General features: G+C 47.6%; 1 long non-coding RNA gene across 1 annotated transcript; it reads left to right on the top strand.

Annotated features, from left to right (window-relative positions):
• The first annotated feature begins 302 nt into the window (after nucleotides 1-302).
• LOC106509043 (uncharacterized) lies at nucleotides 303-10812 on the top strand. Its single transcript, XR_001306249.3, has 3 exons — nucleotides 303-410; nucleotides 3624-3718; nucleotides 10679-10812. It is a non-coding gene; the product is annotated as an uncharacterized LOC106509043 (long non-coding RNA).
• The last annotated feature ends 703 nt before the right edge of the window (nucleotides 10813-11515 follow it).

Genomic DNA, 11515 nt, shown 5'->3' with positions numbered 1-11515 from the left:
GGGGAGGGGTCCTGGCAAGGTCTTGGCGCCTAACCAGCCCAGCAGTGCCTCTCACGCCAGCCTGGATGCAGCATCAGCCCAGGCTCTGAGTGCTGTCAGGCAACTTCAAACCTGCTGCCCCCTCCAGCCTCCCCATACACAGGCCCTGCAGCCAGCCCACCACATCTCACCTTACATCTCCCTGTCTCCCTGACAGTGCTTTCCCTGCTCTCTGGTCTGGCAGGGGGCAGTATCCTTTGGGCACATGACCTTGAGCCCATTCCCTGCCTTCCCTCCTACCCCTTGGCCAAGTCTGGGATCTTTGCCACTCAGAGAAGAGCCAGACAGTGGCCTTTCTGCCACTGGGTAAAAGTGGAGGTTACAGAACAGTAAAGAATCCAGGTCAACTGGAAGCTGGAACCTGCCAACAGGTAGGGTGAACTGAGGAGCCCCAGAGAGTGGCTGGGCACACCATTCCTGGGACTGCCCATTGTCACCAGGGTGAAGGGAACAGCCAGCTTAGCCTGTCCGCAGGTTGGGGCCCCCATGGCATATCCCACCTCGACTCAAGGGCCCTTGCCCACATCACCCAGGCCCTGTGCCCCTTCTCCCATGGGTGGTTGCCTGGGAAATCTGCCCAGGGATGGGCATGGGGTCTGGGGTCTGTTCCTGGGCCCAGGTGCCCCTTAAGTCCTGTATTGGCACAGGGAGGAGCCCACCAGCCAGCTCAGAGTCTAGTGGGTCAGGCACCCGCCAGCTGCTGGAGCCGCTCTTTTCAAGGAGCTGATGGCAGTGCCTTGGGACCAAGGGCTCAGACTGAGGATCCCCAGGGAAGCTCCCACCCTCCTTCAACCTTGAAGGGGCCCAGAGCCCCTGCTCCCTGGGGTCGGGGCAGGGATTACGTTGGATATGCCATCTCCTGGACCCTTGTACTGAAAGTGCGCTCGGAGTGCGGAACTGCAGACTTGTCCTGCAGAAAGTGAGGGCAGCATCACTGCAGCAATTTGAAAGAATCAGTGAATGTCTGTTAAATTGAATAATTTTTTTAAAAAACCTTAAGGCTTATATTTTGTACACCTTTTAAAAATTTCATTTGTAGTAATTCATTTTTACCACATTCTCTGAAAATGCTGGTCTGCAGTGGATTGAAAATTTAACAAGACAACAACGGGCACATTCACCACCACTGGGCTTCACATTTTGTTTGGCATGTGACAGAGAAGCCGTAAAGCAGTGGGTGAGGGTGGGATGGTGTCTGTACCTTTGGGGCACCAAGGAGCAGGGAGCCCAGGGGGCAGCCCGGGTCCCCTCCTGTTTCAGGATGGGGACGGTTTGGGATTTACTTGTGAAATTCCACCTTCAATTGGGTTCCAAATTCAGCGGGTGTACAGAGACAGAATGGGTTCTAGCAACATCCTCTGGGGGGTGGCACGACCCCGTGGGGGGCTGGATCTTGTCCCAGTGTTAAGGGCTTTCAAGGTGAGATCCCCATCCCTGAGCTGGCCACATGGCTGCTGCCACCACTGCTCTGAGGGGAGAGGCTGCAGAAGGTGAGCCTGGGAGGACAAGATCCCTGTCTATAGCTCGAGGGCCAGCAGAGCACACTGACCAGGAGAAGGAAGCTCAGACAACCTTGGTGAGCTCACAGGAGTCCCTCCTCAGCCTGACTTTGTAATGTGTTTTGTCCTTATTTAGAATTCCACCTCCATGGAAGCAGCTGGGGCAACCCCAGGTCAAGACACTTAGCTTTACCCTCACTCTCCCCGTGACCTCCTTTTAAAGTATTACAATTTTTTTTTTTTAAAAAAGCATGAAAACATTCCTTTGATTTCAAAATCAGAGACAAGGCTAAAACAACAGATATGTGAAGACCCAGAGTCTTGCTATAGATGTTAGGACTTTCCATATGTGCTTCATATTTCTCTCACTCTTTAAAAGGAGGGAGGGAAGGAGGGAGGGAGAGGGAGAGAGAGAGAGTGGGTGCATTGCAGCTACATCTAACCATTTCGACCCTAAAGAAATACATGTATTTATGTGGCATTTCCTTGTGTTTTAGAATTTCTATAAATAGTGCGCTTTCCAGTTTTGCTTTTTCATTCAGTGTATCCATGTTGATACATGTGGCTTGGTTATTCATTTTAAGGGTTGCATAGTGTTCCATCCTTTGAATAAACAAAAGCTTCTCCTTACCTTCTGGTTCTTGCTGTTTTTTGCAGCATACAAGGCTGACATGAACAGTGGTGGACATTTCCTTGAGTACATGTGCTAGGATTTTTCAACATGGACTCTAGGATATAATTGCTGGGCTGTACTATTATTTAATTGGGTGTAAGACTTCGGTCATGGACTCTAAACTTCATCTGCATCTTTTGGATAATTAAGATATGCACAGGGATGAAAGTACAGACCAGGACTCCCAGGCACATTTTCCATCTCCCACACAAATAGTGGAGGCTTTTTCTGGAAGAAGGACCATCCCACTAGCCAGTTGAGGATGGAGTTTCAGAGGCCCCAAAGTCCACTGGGTTTTATTCATTGCCCAAGATGCCATGCTGGCAGTCCCTGTCTAAGACCAGAAAGAACCTCAGAGGTGGGAAGGGCTGATCAGCTGAGGACTAATGGCCAGATGTGCCTTTTACAAGAAGTCCGGAGGAGATGACCCTCAGAAGCCTTTTACATATTGTACCTTGTTTTGGTTTTTTTTCTCACAGGGGCAGCTGGGGTGTTTCAGTGAACACTGGGCAGAGGGATGTGGCTTTTGGTTGGGAAATAGGGAACTGGCACTGAGCTAGTGATGTCAAAGGAGAGCCAAGTATGCAAGAAAACAATGATAACAGTCCACTTGCTGCCCGTGTGATTTTATGGATGTTTCTCAGCACCTCCTTTTAAGGATGGCTTCCTTAAAGGCTATTGTATATTATAGCTATTGTCATTCATTCTTCCATCAGCAGTTTTACTCCTCAGCTTGAGGGCTGTTATAAATAGGCCAAAGGGCAAATGATGCCATTAAGACTTTCAAATGTGTGCAGCTTCTACAGGAGTTTGGCAGGGTCTCCTCCGAGGTGGGGGGTAAGGGGGAGGAGGACACATCTTTGTTCTTAGACTTGTAACTGACAGTGTGTAGTCCTTCTGCAAAGGTTATGAGTGTGTGTGTACAAATGAGGTGCTGTTTTTCAGTCTTGAGAAGAATTCAAGTGCTTCCCTCCTCCTACCCTCTAGTTGAATTCCCTGCTTCAGACCCCACCCCTTATAATTTGGGGCTTCCCCCATTCCCATCCCATCACCAGCATCAGGCAGAATGCCAGGTCCAGGTCAATAGGAGACGTCAAGTTCAAGAAGAGCAAAAGCTTGTTTCTTTTCAGAGTTTATCAGCAAGAACAGTAAGGCCAGCTTGTTCAGGGGAGCAAGGGTGTCACATGGAGCCACATGACCTGCCAAATGCTGTGGTGGGTTTGCAGATATTGATTTGCACAAGGCACTGGTGTGTGCTGTCCCTGAAAAGCTCGCTGACTTGCACATGCACAAAAGCAGTTAGGTGCCCCATGGAACCCCCAAAGGACAGGTCTGCCCAATTTCTGAAACAGGTGAGTTTTAACTCTTTATTTAAAAAGGAAGCCTTTAATTTGTTCCATTTGCATTTGCAGGCCCGTGGGATGTCAGAGACTTGCACCCACCTGGGTTACAGATGGGAGCCGGAAGCCTGGTAAGCCGAGAGGTGACCCCTCTGCTTCTAGCCCAGGTGAGTGAGCTTTCCAGGCTCGGGTCCCCAGCCCCCAGAGCACCACCTGCCTGTGGGTGCTAGTGAGGACTTGCGGGATGTGTGCCACAAGCTCCTGCACTGCAGGCCCTTCCACTGCCTCCCCACCCTCTGCCCTCTGCCTTCTGGGAGAAGCCAAGATCCCCACCAAGCCCAGGGAGTAAGGAGCTATCCAGAGCCCTTCACCATGGCCCAGGCTGGGCTGCTGGGTAGATCTCACTAACCCTCTGAGAGGCAGAAGTGTGGGAGGGGTGGCCTGTCCAGGCTCTCTGCATTCAGAGGGTCATTTAAGGTAGTCTTGGGTAATAAGGGCCTCCTGTTCAGTCACATGGGAAAAGAACATGTAGGGTTCAGATCAGCAAGACTTTTTGCCAGGTCCTGTCCAGGGCCCAGGGGCAAGAGCATCACAGCCGCTTCACTTCAGTCTGCTCTGAGTCCTGGGATCCTCCTGGCCCGCCCCAGGTCCTCCCCGAGGGTTCCCCAAAGTCCACATGGTTCTCCCACAAATGAGATAAAAACACAGGGGAGCTTCATTGAGGCAGGATGGAAGAGCTAATGTGGTGGCAGCACGGTGGGGGGTGCAGTGAAATTCCATACCACAGGGCATCAGGAGCTTTGCACAAAGGTCAGCGTAGCTCACACCCCTAACCACCTTCTGCGTGTGCTATGGGGGACTAGGCAAGGTGGGGCCGCCAGGAGGTGATGGGCATCAAGTCCTCCTCCTGAGAAGGGGTCCTGATGCAGGAGCTCTGATCACCACAGGATGCCCTTCCCTGCCCACCGCAGGTGCTCCGAGATGGTGCAAAGAGAAACCAACATCTCCTGTCCTTCAGTCCACCTGCCTGCTGCAGGCAGCCCACCAGCTCACTCACCTTCTGTGACCCCGACGTGGAGCTCTTGAGTGAGCCCCTCTTGAAGGAGCTGCTCATCTTCCTCAAGGAGCCCATGAGCCTGCCTCCCACGTCCCTGGGGGGACAGAGGCACAGACCCCACTGTGGCCCCTCAGGGCCCGGCGAGGAGGTCCAGAGTCTGGGGCCACACGGGCCGCTGGGTCAGCTGAGGAGGTGCCCGTTCCAGCCACCCTCCTGCCCGGCTCTCATCCCGCTACTCCTGGGCCCTTCTATAACATCTGTAATCAGGCTTAATCCCTCCATCCCCCCAAGCTTTAGAGGGGGCAGATTTAGCAAATGGTGATTGAAAGTAAATCCACTTTGAGAAAGTGGTGGCTGCAAAGGGTGGTCACACGGGAGGGATTTGGGTGTGCAGAGCAGAAAGGTGCAAATCGGGGCAGACCACAGCTGCAGGCTGAGCCTCAGGAGGGCAGCGCCCAGACCTGGGAGTCTGGAAGCAAGATCAGCACCAAGGCCAGGCCCCTTGGGTCCTGTTTCCCTCAGAGCCCTGGGTGTGCGCTTACCACCCCACTCTCCATTAATCTGGCCTTTTGTGTACATCCTATGTTGACTGCTTGTCTGTTCTGGGATGGCTGTCCCTGTGAGTGCAGCTTTGTCCCTGCCATTTCATGGGTGCCTGGCTTGCTCCCTATAAAGGAATTTTCACTTCCTCAAGGGAGGTGGCATCTGAGGTCTGGGCACAGGGCTCTGCATGGGCACGTGGCAGGTGCTCCCAGTGGGCTGCTTGGGGCAGCTGTGCTAATAGGTCTGTGCTGAGCTGGTCCAAAAGTCGACATCATTGTCCCCCACCCTCCCTTCCCTTCCCCTTCATTAGCAGGGGCATCACCATGACCTGCAGACATGGATACTCTGGCCTCTTGCACCCAAAGACTGAGTCTCAGAGAAGACAATGATGTATTCCCAAGGTCATGGATGAATTCTTTAAGGACAGACAGGCTCTAAATCAGTACAATAAGAGGATAGCTTCTGGAGCCCACAGAGCTTCTGGAGCCCACACAATCCCGTCCAAAACAGGACTCTACCTTGGTGTTGGGTTTCTTATCCCAAGAGACTGCTTGACCTTGGAGACACTTCATCCTCTTGGGGAATGGCTTAGGATCTTGGGGAGGCCCACCTCTGGCTTCTCCCCAACACATGCCTCATCCCTCACTTGGAAGATACACCCCCCATGTGGGGCCATCCCTCTGCTCCCACCTTCTCCTCTTACAACCCTTGAATGTCATTCAACCAGTGTTTTGGAGCCCCTGCTGTGAGTTCCATATTATGCACACCAGATGTTAGGGACCTGGCAGGGAACAGGTGGTGAGGATCCTTGCTGTCCTGGAGCTGGCCTTACCAAGGGGAGCAGTTGCCTTAAGGGCCAGGGAGGAGATTAAAGCAAGGACAAGAGAGGTGGTGACGGCTGCAGTTCTGAATGGGGAAGACCTCGAAAAGCTAAGGACAATGGCCTGGGGGAGGTGACAGAATAAGCTGGTCAGGAATTTGGGAGGAGGCTCCAGGCCAAGGCAGCAGCCAGAGCAGGGCTTGATGTGGGGGTGCATTTGGTATGTTTGATGAAGAGCCAGAAGACACAGCAGTCTGGAAAGGGGGTCAGATGTGTGGTGGGGATTACACAAGGCTGGGAAACCATACTAAAGATCTAGGGTTTATTCAGCTGCATGCTTTGATTTGCAGTTTAAAAGGACCACTGTGGTCCTGACTAGCTGGAGGGGCCAGGGCAGAAGCAGAGAACCCAGCCATCAAGATGGTGGCAGCCTGGAGCAAGGTGGTGGCAGCAGCATGGTAGGTGGTGTCTTGACCCTGGAGACATGGTAACAGCAGAGCCAAGGGGATGTGTGGAGGCCTGGACGTGGAGGTAATAGGGGAGAAAAGTCAGGGGACTTTGGGCCACAGCCTCTGGAGGGATGGAGTTGCCCCAAGTGAGTCCAAGAAGACTGTGGGCAAGATGGATTTGGAGAGAGACTCCAAGACTTTGTGCTGCTAAACCTAATAGTGCTTCCAGTCCTATATTTCTGTTCTTGCAGAAGCAATGAATACTACAGCCCCAAGAGTTCTGGCTTGTCCCCAGGCAAATCCTCAAGGCCCTGGATGGTCTTGTCTCTTGCACCCAAATTGTTCCATTCCTCAAGGCTGTGTGCTGAGCCCTCCTCTCTCCTTACCCCCACCCCAGGTGAGACCACCTGGGCCTTCAACTTCACTGCCATCTGATCATTGCCAAATGGCATCCTGGAACCCCAACTGCCCCTCTGGGCTCTGCACCTATAGTGGGCTCCCAAGCTGACTTCTTATCTGCACTGCTCTGAGACATGTACCTTAGTATGTCTCATCCAAGACATGGGTTTTGGATCTATTTCTCAGACCTGGATCTCCTCAGCTTTCCTGTCTCAGTGATGGCACCATATCAGCCTAAATCCAGGGGTCTGGGATGACTTGTGCCCTGAGGCCCCCTTACTGTGTCTTCTGGACAGCTTGTATGTCCATCTACTCCCCACCATCCCAGCACCAAGTCCAGACACCCACGAAGTCTCACAAAACAGCTGTGCTAATGGCCCCTTCTGGGTGATCACCCCTGCCCCCTACTTCTATCTACACCTAAACTAAAAAGGTCATCTTTTAAAAAATACATGGTCATATAATGCTTCTGCTTCAAACTTCTCAGGACTTGGGATGCACCCACCTCTAAGGATCAGTCTCTGCTGAGGCAGCATCCAGTCTCACCAGCTCTGGTCTGTTCTCTGCCTGCCACACCCCTTGGGCATCAAGGAGAGCATACTCTTATCCTCAGCAGCACTTACATACTGGCCTCTGCACACATGTGTGATGTCCTTGACTAATGTGTGCCTTCCTCCCTGGGGCCAGCCCCAGATCTGTTTTGCTCATTGTGTTCCATTTTTATCATTTCTTCAAGTTTCAGAGAATAGAAAAATATGGAAATGTACCCCACTTGTTTTATGAGGCCAGAATAATCCTAACCACAAAGCCAGATCAGCAGAGGGCACCTTAAGTGAGTTCACTTGTGAAAATAGATAGAAAACTCATAAAGAGTATGAATCCAGTGGAATTTGCTCTAAAAGAACACCACTATCTGACCAGTCTGGGTACCCTCTATTCTCAGGAATGCAAGGATGGCTCAGCAATAGAAGTCTATTTGTTTAATTAAGCATATTAACAGAAGAACAAAGAAATGCCATATGATCATCTCAATAGTTGCCAAAACCATATAGTCCATTTCAATAGGGTTGAAAAACACATTTGACAACATTTAGTAATCATCCCTTATTAAGACAGAAAACAAAAACTCAGCAAACTAAGGACACAAGGAATCTTCCATAACTTGATGACAGTTACTGGGAACATACAGAGTTGTCATGCTCAGTAGTAAAATATTATAAATATTCTCATAAATGTCAAAGGTAAGGCCAAGATTCCTTATACTGCCATTATTCAACATTTTTCTGAGGGTTTAACCATGCAGAAAGATAGTGAGATGAGAAAAAAGGGGAAAGTTATATAAATATTGGAAAGGAGTAGAAAAATTATCTGCCCAGAAAAAACTAAGAAAATTAGCAGAAAAGCTATTAGAATTAATAAAGGGTTCAGTAAGATTGCCAAGTACTAGATCAACACAGAAAAAATAATAGGTTTCCTATTCTCCAGCATATTCATTTAAAAAATAATTCCCATCAAATTTCTAAAGAAATATTATACCACCTAGGAATAAGCATGGCAGCAGATTTGTAAGATGTATGTGAGAAAAATAATAGAAGAATATGAAAGGAGACCTTCAAAAACTGTATATTCTCATTCATTGCTGCAGTACTTTGTAGAAGTCAGTCTAGCTATATTATTAAAATGAGGTACACATACTTTTTGACTAGCAACCCTTCTCTTGGGACCTGTCCCACAGAAATTAAAGCTCTATCTAATGTAAATGTGTACATACATATGTGTGTATATATGTATAAATATGTATATATTTATTTTTATATATTTATGAATATATATGTATATTCAAATATATTAACTGAAGCACTGTTTGTAGTAGCAAAAAAAAAAAAAAACCTAGCAGCAAAATCAGTGTCATTCAAAGGAGAAATAGTTACATAAATCATGGCATAATATATAACCATTAGAATAAAAAGTTGGCTCAATACCAGTTGACCTGGAAGGATTTCCATAATATATTATTACAGAAAACAAGATGTATAAAGGTTAATATAATGTTATGCAATTTTTAATAAAACAAAACAGATACATAAGGAAATATTAGGTTTTAGACATTATTTGCTGACTTTTTATTATTTAAAAAAACTTTTTTTGTTGTTTTTTTAGGGCTGTACCCACAGCATATGGAGGTTCCCAGGCTAGGGGTTGAATCAGAGCAGTAACTGCTGTCTTATGCCACAGCAACATGGGATCCAAGCCATGTCTGCGACCTATGCGACACTGGGTCCTTAACACACTGAGCGAGGCCAGGGATCGAACCTGCATCCTCATGATACTAGTCAGATTCATTTCCGTTGAGCCATGATGGGAGCTCCAGTTTGATGACTTGTTAAATATGAAAAAGATTTATATATGGTATGTCAACCTTGACCACCGCCCCCCCCCCCCCCACACATTTCTCCTCCTGCTGTCTTCCTTATAGGGTGATATCACAGTTTGGGAATACATCAATAGTGTTTTCATTACTTTGACTATGAGAGAATTCATTTCTAATTCATGTAGTGTTACTATAATTTCATTTTAGCATTTAATTTTTCTTGAAGTTGATTCTTACTGAACTTTTCTTCATTTAATTAGTTTTCTGTGTTTTTTATTAACTTGCATCTAAACTCTAAGCCAGATCTATGATAATACTCTCAGTATTGTCAAGTTGGTTATATATGCCTTCCATTTTCCTTCATTTTCTTCTTGGACTCAGCTCTGCTTCAATCTTGTCATTCTCTAGGGTAGCTACCCAGTTCTAGGACTTGTCTTTGCCATCTTCCTGGGATTTCACTTCACCCTGTTCCTATGCGAGATCCTGTTTTCTAGATCCCATGTTTTCCTCTTTCTTGGTTTACTTCCTCACTTGGTGCTCAGCACCTTTTTGTTAAAGGCCAGATGAGATACACTTTTTGAGATATTGTGTAATTGAAAATGTTTTTATTCTGCCTTCATATCTGATTGATAGTGTGACTGGGTATAAAATGTTAGGCTGGAAATTCTTAAACTTGCTCCATTAGATTTAGCTCCCAATGTTCTGTTGAGAAATGCCATGCCATTTTGATTCATGATCTTTTGAATGTGATTTTTCTTCCTGTTTGGGAGTTATTACTTTATCTCCTGTGTACTAAAATTTCAGTATGATGTCCCTTGGTATGGTTTTGTATGGTTTGAAAAAATATATATTATGGAGGGAACTTAATGGGTTCATTCAATCTGGAAAGTGATGTCATTCAGTTCTAAGAAACATTATTATTCAAAGGTAGGGATATTGAATAGTATCCTCAGAACTGAGAATGAACTTTAAGACTAAAATCAAAGCAGGTAACTCCATAAAGTATAATTATGAATTTCATTGTGGATAACCTACATATGGGTTGGATGGGCAGACCATGATCTAGAAGCATTCAGGGTTACACACTGCACCACTGAAAGGGGTACAGGGGAATATAAAGGTGCCAAAGTGAAATATAGAATCTGATTACTATGGAGAAGTACATCCAGGCCAAAAGAAACCAGGGTTATTTTTCCTTTACCAGGGGTCTCTTGACCATCATTGCTTGAACCCCATCAATCATTTGCATCACAAAAGGGCATTCTTCCAATTTTGCATCAGATGAAGGCAAGGGTAAAAGTTGGCAGAGAACTTACCTGGCTTGGGCACACTCCTTGGGAGTCACACAGGTTGGAGGGGTGGGGTTTAGACTATGGGCTGCAGATGGAGCTGACAACATTAGCTCAGTGTGGTCCAGCCATACAATTATAGTGGTAGATCTTAAATTTCTCTCCCCCTTCTTTTCTCTGCTTTTTTTTTTTCTTCTAGAACTCCTCTTCTTCAGATATTGGGCCTCATACATTGATCCTCTGCTTAAAAAAACAAAAACAAAAACAAAAAACACCTTTTCTTGAGGAAGGATCAAGATAACAGAGGAGTAAGACCTGGTGCTCACCTTCTCCCACAAACACATTAAAAAAAAACCATCTGCTTGTAAAATGATTTGCACACAACATCTGTTGAATGCTGGCAGGAGATCTTAAACCTCCAAAAAGGGCAAGAGACCCTCCACATAACTGGGTAGAGCAAAAGGAAAAAAAAAAGAGAGAGAGAAAAGGAATCAAGTTGGTACTAGTACTCCTGAGAGGGAGCAATGAAAGAGGAAAGGAACCCACACCCTGGGTTCCTAACTGAAGCAGAAAACAGCCAAGACAGAGGGACCTCAAGGTTGCAGAGAAAAGCACAGCAGTTGGACTGAGGAGGGCAAAGCAAGGTGAGACCACACAGACAATCTTTACCACTGGCCCCGGACACCACAGCCTTAGATGTTTGGGGGGTGGTGATTGGGCACTGAGACTCAGGCTCTGGAGGGCAGTTCTGAAGAGAGGATGAGGGTTGACTGTGTGGAGACAGCCTGAGGAGCTAGGGAGTGGTGTACCATAGGCTGGAGAGTAGAACGCCAGCCAGGGGGACCTGGGAGGAGGTCTGGGTCCTCAGGAGAAGCAAGGCACCATTGTTGGGGAGGGCAAGAGGAAGAGGGATGGGCTGCCATAGGAATATCTTTCCCTGCACACACACACAGACTCTCAGAGGGTGGGGCGCCTCTGGCGCAGGCTATGGGTGGCAAAGTACCACCTGCTCAGGCTATGGACGACCGGGCACCTC

Source organism: Sus scrofa, chromosome 1 (assembly GCF_054392235.1).
Source record: "Sus scrofa isolate SSC_HxYL_T2T_F1_AM1 chromosome 1, Sscrofa_HxYL_maternal_Yorkshire_Landrace_v2.0, whole genome shotgun sequence".
Lineage (NCBI taxonomy): Eukaryota > Metazoa > Chordata > Mammalia > Artiodactyla > Suidae > Sus > Sus scrofa.
This window is presented reverse-complemented; position numbering and strand designations above follow the sequence as displayed.